This window comes from Euprymna scolopes, chromosome 41 (assembly GCF_053919585.1).
Source record: "Euprymna scolopes isolate OS-2025 chromosome 41, ASM5391958v1, whole genome shotgun sequence".
NCBI classification, from domain to species: Eukaryota; Metazoa; Mollusca; class Cephalopoda; order Sepiida; family Sepiolidae; genus Euprymna; species Euprymna scolopes.
In genome coordinates, this window is record NC_136522.1 from 40,582,670 (window position 1) to 40,596,409 (window position 13,740).

Consider the following 13,740-nt stretch of genomic DNA (forward strand, 5'->3'; position numbering starts at 1 on the left):
ATCTCTATGTATTATTTGTTTTATCTACCCTAGGACTGATATTGTTCATGTTTTATCCCTAGGATAGGTAATTTACAGCATGTATATGAAATTGTTTTACCTTAGGGAGAAGAGAACAGGTAATATACAACATAATGTGTCTATATTACATCCCTGGCAACGCCTAGAAACCAGCTAGAACATGTATTTCAGTCAATCTTTATTATATCCTGGGCTATGCCGGGAAACCAGCTAATCTCTTTTTAGTGACTTGACCACCAAAATACCTCCCTAAGTGTGTCCTTTCTTTTTGTCTGAATACCCTATATACAAATTTTCAAATCTGTAGATAAAAAATTTGTTGAGTATATAGGTTGAGAATTGTTCTCTCTCTCTCTATCACACACATTCTCACTTTTATAGATATAATAGACAGATTATGCCAGATATATTGAAATATGTCTGAATGCCCAATATACAAATTTTGAAATCTGTAGATAAAAAATTTGTTGTATACATAGGTTGACAATTGTCCTCTCTCTCACACACACACACATTCTCACTTTTATACATATAATAGATAGATTATGCTAGATATATTTCTATATGTCTGAACACCCTATATACAAATGTTCAAATCTGTGGATAAAAAATTTGTTGAATGTATAGGTTGAGAATTTTTATCTCTCTCTTTTTCTCTCTCTCTCTCTCGCTATCTCACACACACGCATTCTCACTTTTATAGATAAAATAGATAGATTATGCTAGATATATTTCCATATGTCTGAATACCCTATATACAAAGTTTCAAATCTGTAGATAAAAAATTTGTTGAATATATAGGTTTAGAATTGTTCTCTCTCTCTCTCTCACACACACATTCTAACTTTTGTAGTTATAATAGATAGATTATGCTAGATATATTTCCATATGTCTGAATACCCTATATACAAATTTTCTAAACTGTAGGTAAAAAATTTGTTGAGTATGTAGGTTAAGAATTGTTCTCTCTCTCTCTCACACACACACACACACACACACAAGTTCTCACTTTTATAGATATAATAGATAGATTATGCTAGATATATTTCTATATATCTGCCTACCCTATATACAAATTTCCAAATCTGTGCCCAAAAATGTGTGGAATATATAGGTTGAGAATTGTTCTCTCTCTCTCTCTCTCTCTCACACATATTCTCACTTTTATAGGTTATATAGGTTGAGAATTTTTTGCTCTTTCCATCACTCACATTCACACTTTTATAGATATAATACATAGATTATGCCAGATATATTTACATATGTCTGAATACCCAATATACACATTTTCAAATCTGTAGATAAAAAATTAGTTGAATATATAGGTTGAGAATTGTTCTCTCTCTCTCTCTTTCTCTCTCTCTCACACACACATTCTCACTTTTATAGATATAATAGATAGATTATGCTAGATATATTTCCATACGTCTGAATACCCTATATCCAAATTTTCTAATATGTAGATAAAAAATTTGTTGAATATATAGGGTGAGAATTTTCCTTCCTCTCTTTCTCTCTCTCTCTTTCTCACACACACACAAGCTGAAAATTGTTCTCTCTCTCTCTCTGACTCTCTCTCTCTCTCACACACACACACATGGTCATTTTATAGATATAATAGATAGGTTATGCTAGATATATTTCTATATGTCTGAATACCCTATATACAAATTTTTAAATCTGTAGATAAAAAATTTGTTGAGTATATAGGTTGAGAATTGTTCTTTCTCTCTCTCTCACACACACATTCTCACTTTTATAGATATAATAGATTATGCTAGATATATTTCCAAATGTCTGAATACCCTATATACAAATTTTCAAATCTGTAAAGATAGAATTTGTTGAATATATAGGTTGAGAATTGTTCTCTCTCTCTCTCTTTCACACACATTCTCACTTTTATAGATATAATAGATAGATTATGCTAGATATATTTCCTTATGTCTGAATACCCTATATACAAATTAGCAAATCTGTAGATACAAAATTTGTTGAGTATATAGGTTGAGAATTGTTCTCTCTCTCTCTCTCTCACTCACTCACTCACTCACTCACTCACACACACACACACACATTCTACCTTTTATAGATATAATAGATTATGCTAGATATATTTCCATATGTCTGAATACCCTGTATACAAATTTTCAGATCTGTACATAAAAATTAGTTGAATATATAGGTTGAGAATTGTTCTCTCTCTCTCTCTTCTCTCTCTCTCTTTCACACACATTCTCACTTTTCTAGATATAATAGATAGATTATGCTAGATATATTTCCATATGTCTGAATACCCTATATACAAATTTTCTAATCGGTAGATAAAAAATATGTTGAATATATAGGGTGAGAATTGTACTTACTCTCTCTCTCTCTCTCTCTCTCTCTCACACACACATTCTCACTTTTATGGATATAATAGATAGATTATGCTGGATATATTTCCATATGTCTGAATACCCTATATACAAATGGTCAAATCTGTAGATAACAAATTTATTGAATAGATAGGTTGAGAATTGTTCTCTCTCTCTCTCTCGCAACCTTACACACACAACCACACGCAAACATTCTGACTTTTATAGATATAATAGATCGATTATGCTAGATATATTTCCATATGTCTGAATACCCAATATACAAATTTTCAAATCTGTAGGTAAAAAATTTGTTGAATATATAGGTTGAGAATTGTTCTCTCTCTCTCACACACTCACATTCTCACTTTTATAGATATAATGTATAGATTATGCTAGATATATTTCTATATGTCTGAATACCCTATATACAAAGTTTAAAATCCGTAGATAAAAATACGTTGAGTATATAGGTTGAGAATTGTTCTCTCTCTCTCTTACGCACACACACACACACACACACACACACATTTTCACTTTTATAGATATAATAGATAGATTATGCTAGATATATTTCCATATGTCTGAATACCCTATATACAAATTTTCAAATCTGTAGATAAAAAATGTATTGAATATATAGGTTGAGAATTGTTGTCTCTCTCTCTCTCTCTCTCTCTCTCTCTCTCTCTCTGGCTACCTCACACACACACACACATTTTCACTTTTATAGATATAATAGATAGATTATGCTAGATATATTTCCATATGTCTGAATACCCTATATACAAACTTTCAAATCTGTAGATAAAAAATTTGTTGAGTATATAGGTTGAGAATTGTTCTCTCTCTCTCACACGAAACTGTGCGCTCGGCTTCTTCCCCCCCTTCCCACCCCAAATGCTTGGGAAACTGTGCACTGTTTTTGTTGGTTTTCAAGCTGCCTCTTCACCCCCCCACGCACACAGTTTAACAGTAGTAGGAGGTCAAGAGAAAGAGGGTGAGAGAGAGAGAAGAGTAAGTTGGTGAGAGAGAGAGAAAAGAGAAAGAGGGTGTTGGTTTTATATTTTTATTATCGTCTAATATTTTGAAAGCTGAATTTCTAATAAAATGTGCATCTATAGGAGATAATGCCTGGGAATGTGTTCCCCCCCCACAGTTTAACAGTGGTGTGACGTCAAGAGAAAGAGGGTGAGAGAGAGGGAAGAGTAAGTGGGTGAGAGAGAGAAAGAGAGAGAAAAAAAAGAAAGACGGTGTTGGTTTTGTGAAAAAAGTTGTTATTTACAATTGTTCGCATTCTTGGCCTTTTGGTCAAGATCAAAGTGTAGTATCTGTTCTTCAGATGCTGCACTTCTATTTCTTGTTCTCTTTCGGTGGAGGAGAAATCCTCCACGACTGAGACAATTTTTATTTTTGTACCTTTTCTCCACGTTAAAAAACGACCCTGGTGTCTAACTCTGTCCCGTGGGGAGGCATAGTAAATAGGTACAATTGTTCGCCATTAGTGGATGTTGACGTCACGTCACGTGACATGACTAAGCGTTTTTTTTTTTTAGTATGAATAACATTTTTTGTTTTAATTATAAAGTCTACACTTAATTTTATAGAAAATGATGTATATATAATAGAAAAAAAAAATTACTGGTTTTGTTGGATTCAAGTGGATCCCCCCCTCCAGTTTAAGAGATAGCAGGTCACGTGGTAATATACAAAATGGCTAGCGTAAATATAAAGATCGGTTTTTTTATCGACGAATATTTTGAAAGCTGAATTTTTTTTTATTCCTGTACATTTTTTCCTGATATTTTTCGTTAAAACTCTTGTATAAATACTATTTTTAACCAGTTAAATACGTTGGAGACATTGTCATGGAGTTTAATAATCTCTAGAACAAAGCAGAAGAGAAATTACAAAAGTATCGGTAAAACAAAGTGTTTGTTTACATTTGTTCGCCATTACTGGATGTTGACGTCACGTCACGTGACATGACTAAGCGTTTTTGGATTATGTAATATTAACATTAAAATGACAGGTTTTTTGGGGGGCCCCCCCTAGGAGAGAAATGATCAGTTCACCCCCTTTTAATGGTCCGTTTGGTGTGGAATTTCGATATTTGTCATGCGGGTGATCAAGGTTCAATATGATACATAATTTGTCAACTTTGGTTGTGTCTGTCAAAAGTTTGAGCTGACGTCACGTCACGTGACACGTATTGAATAACGTTAAAATGACAGGTTTTTTGGGGGGCCCCCTAGGAGAAAAACGATCAGTTGACCCCTTTCTACTGGTCCGTTTGACGTGAAATTTCGATATTTGTCATCCGGGTGATCAAGGTGCAATATGATACCAAATTTGTCAACTCTGGTTCCGTCTTTCAAAAGTTTTAGCGTTACAAACAAACATACATACATACATACATACATACATACATACACACCGATTTTTGCCTTTTATATATATAGACTAGCAGGGCTACCCGGCGTTGCTCGGGACCGTATAAACAATGAAAAAACAAAAGCAGATATTGAACATATGTTTGATTCTTAGGGGAGAGGAATCTTTCATCTCTATGTATTATTTGTTTTATCTACCCTAGGACTGATATTGTTCATGTTTTATCCCTAGCATAGGTAATTTACAGCATGTATATGAAATTGTTTTACCTTAGGGAGAAGAGAACAGGTAATATACAACATAATGTGTCTATATTACATCCCTGGCAACGCCTAGAAACCAGCTAGAACATGTATTTCAGTCAATCTTTATTATATCCTGGGCTATGCCGGGAAACCAGCTAATCTCTTTTTAGTGACTTGACCACCAAAATACCTCCCTAAGTGTGTCCTTTCTTTTGAACTTATTAGATATAGGTATCTAGAAATGTGTGTGAAATTTTGTTGAATGCATTGTTCACTATGATTTTCTTATTGTTCTACACAATATCAACTGTAGCGAAATAACACAGTAAACTTAGTGTAGTGTTAGAATAAAGAGCAAAGGAAAAAATTAGAATCATATTTTGTAATTGCAAATCTAAATTTGCTAGCATGTACCAGTATTTGCCAGGTTGTGGAAATTTGGAACTTATAACATATGTAGTGGCCTTTTCCTAGATACCTATTGCTAAAAATTATACTTTCATTTTGTTAGAAAAATCTCTCTTCAGATGCCCTGCATCATTCAAAATAAAAACAAATATTTTTATAATTGTTTCAGTATATTGCTACACAATGTGAAAGTTTTTAACGTTTGTAAAAAAAATCATGAATGTGCTTATATTGCAAAAAAGAAAATATCAGTGCACAGTATTGAAAGTGTTTGAGATTCAAAAGTCTGTAACATTTCTACTAACTTCATAAGATGTCATGTGAGAAACTGAATTGAATATCAAGACATTATCTGAAGCGTTTTTATTTTGGTGTAACATATGTGTTTACAGTGAACCTTAACTTTTAATAAACAGATTGGTATGCAATGACATAGGCTAAGAATCTTTAAAATATATATAAATTGGAAAAATGTGTGAACAAATGAAAAAAAAATGATCCGCTCCACTTGATGACATCAAGCACAGTAATATTTTAGTGAAGAAAATATGAAATTGATGTTCAGTGATTAGTTTGGATGAATGAGAAAATGTAATTGTTTGATGCATAAAAATAACTCAGTTGCTGTATTTGATATTAAGCAGCAAAATATAGTGATTTGAATATTTGGGAAAACATCAAACCAGATTATGTAAAAAGAAAAAAAAAAGATGAAATTAGAAAATATATATTTTATGTTTATGAGTTCTGCCAATCAAAATTTTGTGGCAGAAATTGGGTGATTACCATGCAATTTTATTTTGGTAAAATTCTTAAATTATTTGAATGTTTATTATAATTTCTAATTAGTGACTTGTTATAATCAAAATCCGCCCTAAAGAGTGTCCTTTCTTTTATTAGGTATCAGAGTAGGTATCAAGATTTCTACTTCTATACAAATGTGATATTTCAGATCTGTACATAAAAAATTTGTTGAATATATAGGTTGAGAATTGTTCTGTGTCGCTCTCTCTCACACACACACGCATTCTCACTTTTATAGATATAATAGATAGATTACTCTAGATATATTTCCATATGTCTGAATACCCTATATACAAATTTTCAAATATGTAGATAAAAAAATTTGTTGAGTATATAGGTTGAAAATTGTTCTCTCTCTCTCTCTCTCACACACACATTCTCAATTTTAGAGATATAATAGATAGATTATGCTAGATATATTTCCATATGTCTGAATACCCTATATACAAATTTTCTAATCTGTAGATCAAATATTTGTTGAATATATAGGTTGAAAATTGTTCTTACTCTCTCTCTCTCTCTGGCTACCTCACACACACATTCTAACTTTTATAGATATAATAGATAGATTATGCTAGATATATTTCCATATGTGTGAATACCCTATATACAAATTTTCTAATTTGTAGATAAAAAATTTGTAGAGTGCATAGGTTGAGAATTGTTCTCTCTATCTCTCACACACACACATTCTAACTTTTAATGATATAATAGATTATGCTAGATATATTTCGATATTTCTGAATACCCTATATATAAAAATTTGTTGAATGTATAGGTTGAGAACTGTTCTCTCTCTCTCTCTCTCTCTCTCGCTCACACACACACACATTCTCACTTTTATAGATATAATAGAAAGATTATCCTAGATATATTTCTATTTGTATGAATACTCTATATACAAATTTTAAAATCTGTAGATAAAGAATTTGTTGAGTATATGGGTTGAGAATTGTTCTCTCTCTCTCTCTCTCTCACACACACACACATTCTCACTTTTATAGATATAATAGATTATGCTAGATATATTTCCATATGTCTGAATACCCTATATACAAATTTTCAAATCTGTAGATAAAAAATTTGTTGAGTATATAGGTTGAGAATTGTTCTCTCTCTCTCTATCACACACATTCTCACTTTTATAGATATAATAGACAGATTATGCCAGATATATTGAAATATGTCTGAATGCCCAATATACAAATTTTGAAATCTGTAGATAAAAAATTTGTTGTATACATAGGTTGACAATTGTCCTCTCTCTCACACACACACACATTCTCACTTTTATACATATAATAGATAGATTATGCTAGATATATTTCTATATGTCTGAACACCCTATATACAAATGTTCAAATCTGTGGATAAAAAATTTGTTGAATGTATAGGTTGAGAATTTTTATCTCTCTCTTTTTCTCTCTCTCTCTCTCGCTATCTCACACACACGCATTCTCACTTTTATAGATAAAATAGATAGATTATGCTAGATATATTTCCATATGTCTGAATACCCTATATACAAAGTTTCAAATCTTTAGATAAAAAATTTGTTGAATATATAGGTTTAGAATTGTTCTCTCTCTCTCTCTCTCTCACACACACATTCTAACTTTTGTAGTTATAATAGATAGATTATGCTAGATATATTTCCATATGTCTGAATACCCTATATACAAATTTTCTAAACTGTAGGTAAAAAATTTGTTGAGTATGTAGGTTAAGAATTGTTCTCTCTCTCTCTCACACACACACACACACACACACACAAGTTCTCACTTTTATAGATATAATAGATAGATTATGCTAGATATATTTCTATATGTCTGCCTACCCTATATACAAATTTCCAAATCTGTGCCCAAAAATGTGTGGAATATATAGGTTGAGAATTGTTCTCTCTCTCTCTCTCTCTCACACATATTCTCACTTTTATAGGTTATATAGGTTGAGAATTTTTTGCTCTTTCCATCACTCACATTCACACTTTCATAGATATAATACATAGATTATGCCAGATATATTTACATATGTCTGAATACCCAATATACACATTTTCAAATCTGTAGATAAAAAATTAGTTGAATATATAGGTTGAGAATTGTTCTCTCTCTCTCTTTCTCTCTCTCTCACACACACATTCTCACTTTTATAGATATAATAGATAGATTATGCTAGATATATTTCCATACGTCTGAATACCCTATATCCAAATTTTCTAATATGTAGATAAAAAATTTGTTGAATATATAGGGTGAGAATTTTCCTTCCTCTCTTTCTCTCTCTCTCTTTCTCACACACACACAAGCTGAAAATTGTTCTCTCTCTCTCTCTGACTCTCTCTCTCTCTCTCACACACACACACATGGTCATTTTATAGATATAATAGATAGGTTATGCTAGATATATTTCTATATGTCTGAATACCCTATATACAAATTTTTAAATCTGTAGATAAAAAATTTGTTGAGTATATAGGTTGAGAATTGTTCTTTCTCTCTCTCTCACACACACATTCTCACTTTTATAGATATAATAGATTATGCTAGATATATTTCCAAATGTCTGAATACCCTATATACAAATTTTCAAATCTGTAAAGATAGAATTTGTTGAATATATAGGTTGAGAATTGTTCTCTCTCTCTCTCTTTCACACACATTCTCACTTTTATAGATATAATAGATAGATTATGCTAGATATATTTCCTTATGTCTGAATACCCTATATACAAATTATCAAATCTGTAGATACAAAATTTGTTGAGTATATAGGTTGAGAATTGTTCTCTCTCTCTCTCTCTCTCACTCACTCACTCACTCACTCACTCACAAACACACACACACATTCTACCTTTTATAGATATAATAGATTATGCTAGATATATTTCCATATGTCTGAATACCCTGTATACAAATTTTCAGATCTGTACATAAAAATTAGTTGAATATATAGGTTGAGAATTGTTCTCTCTCTCTCTCTTCTCTCTCTCTCTCTTTCACACACATTCTCACTTTTCTAGATATAATAGATAGATTATGCTAGATATATTTCCATATGTCTGAATACCCTATATACAAATTTTATAATCGGTAGATAAAAAATTTGTTGAATATATAGGGTGAGAATTGTACTTACTCTCTCTCTCTCTCTCTCTCTCTCACGCACACATTCTCACTTTTATGGATATAATAGATAGATTATGCTGGATATATTTCCATATGTCTGAATACCCTATATACAAATGGTCAAATCTGTAGATAACAAATTTATTGAATAGATAGGTTGAGAATTGTTCTCTCTCTCTCTCTCGCAACCTTACACACACAACCACACGCAAACATTCTGACTTTTATAGATATAATAGATCGATTATGCTAGATATATTTCCATATGTCTGAATACCCAATATACAAATTTTCAAATCTGTAGGTAAAAAATTTGTTGAATATATAGGTTGAGAATTGTTCTCTCTCTCTCACACACTCACATTCTCACTTTTATAGATATAATGTATAGATTATGCTAGATATATTTCTATATGTCTGAATACCCTATATACAAAGTTTAAAATCCGTAGATAAAAATACGTTGAGTATATAGGTTGAGAATTGTTCTCTCTCTCTCTTACGCACACACACACACACACACACATTTTCACTTTTATAGATATAATAGATAGATTATGCTAGATATATTTCCATATGTCTGAATACCCTATATACAAATTTTCAAATCTGTAGATAAAAAATGTATTGAATATATAGGTTGAGAATTGTTGTCTCTCTCTCTCTCTCTCTCTCTCTCTCTGGCTACCTCACACACACACACATTTTCACTTTTATAGATATAATAGATAGATTATGCTAGATATATTTCCATATGTCTGAATACCCTATATACAAATTTTCAAATCTGTAGATAAAAAATGTATTGAATATATAGGTTGAGAATTGTTGTCTCTCTCTCTCTCTCTCTCTCTCTCTCTCTCTCTCTCTCTCTCTCTCTCTCTCTCTCTCTCTCTCTGGCTACCTCACACACACACACATTTTCACTTTTATAGATATAATAGATAGATTATGCTAGATATATTTCCATATGTCTGAATACCCTATATACAAACTTTCAAATCTGTAGATAAAAAATTTGTTGAGTATATAGGTTGAGAATTGTTCTCTCTCTCTCACACGAAACTGTGCGCTCGGCTTCTTCCCCCCCTTCCCACCCCAAATGCTTGGGAAACTGTGCACTGTTTTTGTTGGTTTTCAAGCTGCCTCTTCCCCCCCCCCACACACACACAGTTTAACAGTAGTAGGAGGTCAAGAGAAAGAGGGTGAGAGAGAGAGAAGAGTAAGTTGGTGAGAGAGAGAGAAAAGAGAAAGAGGGTGTTGGTTTTATATTTTTATTATCGTCTAATATTTTGAAAGCTGAATTTCTAATAAAATGTGCATCTATAGGAGATAATGCCTGGGAATGTGTTCCCCCCCCCCACAGTTTAACAGTGGTGTGACGTCAAGAGAAAGAGGGTGAGAGAGAGGGAAGAGTAAGTGGGTGAGAGAGAGAAAGAGAGAGAAAAAAAAGAAAGACGGTGTTGGTTTTGTGAAAAAAGTTGTTATTTACAATTGTTCGCATTCTTGGCCTTTTGGTCAAGATCAAAGTGTAGTATCTGTTCTTCAGATGCTGCACTTCTATTTCTTGTTCTCTTTCGGTGGAGGAGAAATCCTCCACGACTGAGACAATTTTTATTTTTGTACCTTTTCTCCACGTTAAAAAACGACCCTGGTGTCTAACTCTGTCCCGTGGGGAGGCATAGTAAATAGGTACAATTGTTCGCCATTAGTGGATGTTGACGTCACGTCACGTGACATGACTAAGCGTTTTTTTTTTTTAGTATGAATAACATTTTTTGTTTTAATTATAAAGTCTACACTTAATTTTATAGAAAATGATGTATATATAATAGAAAAAAAAAATTACTGGTTTTGTTGGATTCAAGTGGATCCCCCCCTCCAGTTTAAGAGATAGCAGGTCACGTGGTAATATACAAAATGGCTAGCGTAAATATAAAGATCGGTTTTTTTATCGACGAATATTTTGAAAGCTGAATTTTTTTTTATTCCTGTACATTTTTTCCTGATATTTTTCGTTAAAACTCTTGTATAAATACTATTTTTAACCAGTTAAATACGTTGGAGACATTGTCATGGAGTTTAATAATCTCTAGAACAAAGCAGAAGAGAAATTACAAAAGTATCGGTAAAACAAAGTGTTTGTTTACATTTGTTCGCCATTACTGGATGTTGACGTCACGTCACGTGACATGACTAAGCGTTTTTGGATTATGTAATATTAACATTAAAATGACAGGTTTTTTGGGGGGCCCCCCCTAGGAGAGAAATGATCAGTTCACCCCCTTTTAATGGTCCGTTTGGTGTGGAATTTCGATATTTGTCATGCGGGTGATCAAGGTTCAATATGATACATAATTTGTCAACTTTGGTTGTGTCTGTCAAAAGTTTGAGCTGACGTCACGTCACGTGACACGTATTGAATAACGTTAAAATGACAGGTTTTTTGGGGGGCCCCCTAGGAGAAAAACGATCAGTTGACCCCTTTCTACTGGTCCGTTTGACGTGAAATTTCGATATTTGTCATCCGGGTGATCAAGGTGCAATATGATACCAAATTTGTCAACTCTGGTTCCGTCTTTCAAAAGTTTTAGCGTTACAAACAAACATACATACATACATACATACATACATACATACACACCGATTTTTGCCTTTTATATATATAGACTAGCAGGGCTACCCGGCGTTGCTCGGGACCGTATAAACAATGAAAAAACAAAAGCAGATATTGAACATATGTTTTATTCTTAGGGGAGACGAATCTTTCATCTCTATGTATTATTTGTTTTATCTACCCCCGGACTGGTATTGTTCATGTTTTATCCCTAGCATAGGTAATTTACAGCATGTATATGAAATTGTTTTACCTTAGGGAGAAGAGAACAGGTAATATACAACATAATGTGTCTATATTACATCCCTGGCAACGCCTAGAAACCAGCTAGAACATGTATTTCAGTCAATCTTTATTACATCCTGGGCTATGCCGGGAAACCAGCTAATCTCTATTTAGTGACTTGACCACCAAAATACCTCCCTAAGTGTGTCCTTTCTTTTGAACTTATTAGATATAGGTATCTAGAAATGTGTGTGAAATTTTGTTGAATGCATTGTTCACTATGATTTTCTTATTGTTCTACACAATATCAACTGTAGCGAAATAAAACAGTAAACTTAGTGTAGTGTTAGAATAAAGAGCAAAGGAAAAAATTAGAATCATATTCTGTAATTGCAAATCTAAATTTGCTAGCGTGTACCAGTATTTGCCAGGTTGTGGAAATTTGGAATTTATAACGTATGTAGTGGCCTTTTCCTAGATACCTATTGCTAAAAATTATACTTTCATTTTGTTAGAAAAATCTCTCTTCGGATGCCCTGCATCATCCAAAATAAAAACAAATATTTTTATAATTGTTTCAGTACATTGCTACACATTGTGAAATTTGTTGACGTTTGTAAAAAAAAATCATGAATGTGCTTATATTCCAAAAAAGAAAATATCAGTGCACAGTATTGAAAGTGTTTGAGATTCAAAAGTCTGTAACATTTCTACTAACTTCATAAGATGTCATGTGAGAAACTTAATTGAATATCAAGACATTATCTGAAGCGTTTTTATTTTGGTGTAACGTATGTGTTTACAGTGAACCGTAACTTTTAATAAACAGCTTGGTATGCAATGACATAGGCTAAGAATCTTAGACAAAATATATATAAATTGGAAAAATGTGTGAACAAATGAAAAAAAAATGATCCGCTCCACTTGATGACATCAAGCACAGTAATATTTTAGTGAAGAAAATATGAAATTGATGTTCAGTGATTAGTTTGGATGAATGAGAAAATGTAATTGTTTGATGCATAAAAAATAACTCATTTGCTGTATTTGATATTAAGCAGCAAAATATAGTGATTTGAATATTAAGGAAAACATCAAATCAGATTATATAAAAAAAAAGATGAAATTAGAAAATATATATTTTCTGTTTATGAGTTTTGCCAATCAAAATTTTGTGGCAGAAATTGGGTGATTACCATGCAATTTTATTTTGATAAAATTCTAAAATTATTTCAATGTTTATTATAATTTCTTATTAGTGACTTGTTATCATCAAAATCCGCCCCAAAGAGTGTCCTTTCTTTTATTAGGTATCAGAATAGGTATCCAGATTTCTACTTCTATACAAATGTGATATTTCGGATCTGTAGATAAACAATTTGTTGCATATATAAGCTGAGAATTGTTCTCTCTCATTCTCTCTCTCACACACCCACACATTCTCACTTTTATAGATATAATAGATAAATTATGCTAGATATATTTCCATGTGACTGAATAATCTATATACAAATTTTCAAATCTGTAGATAAAAA

The 13,740-nt window shown here is 32.1% G+C and overlaps 1 protein-coding gene and 2 pseudogenes across 4 annotated transcripts in view; 2 read left to right on the plus strand and 1 right to left on the minus strand.

The window, feature by feature from the left end:
* Positions 1–13,740, minus strand: part of LOC145266480 (uncharacterized) — a 788,679-nt gene that overhangs the window by 185,768 nt on the left and 589,171 nt on the right. The window lies entirely within an intron of this gene.
* On the plus strand, positions 3,672–3,805 carry LOC145266802 (U2 spliceosomal RNA; annotated as a pseudogene).
* LOC145266803 (U2 spliceosomal RNA) lies at positions 10,861–10,994 on the plus strand (annotated as a pseudogene).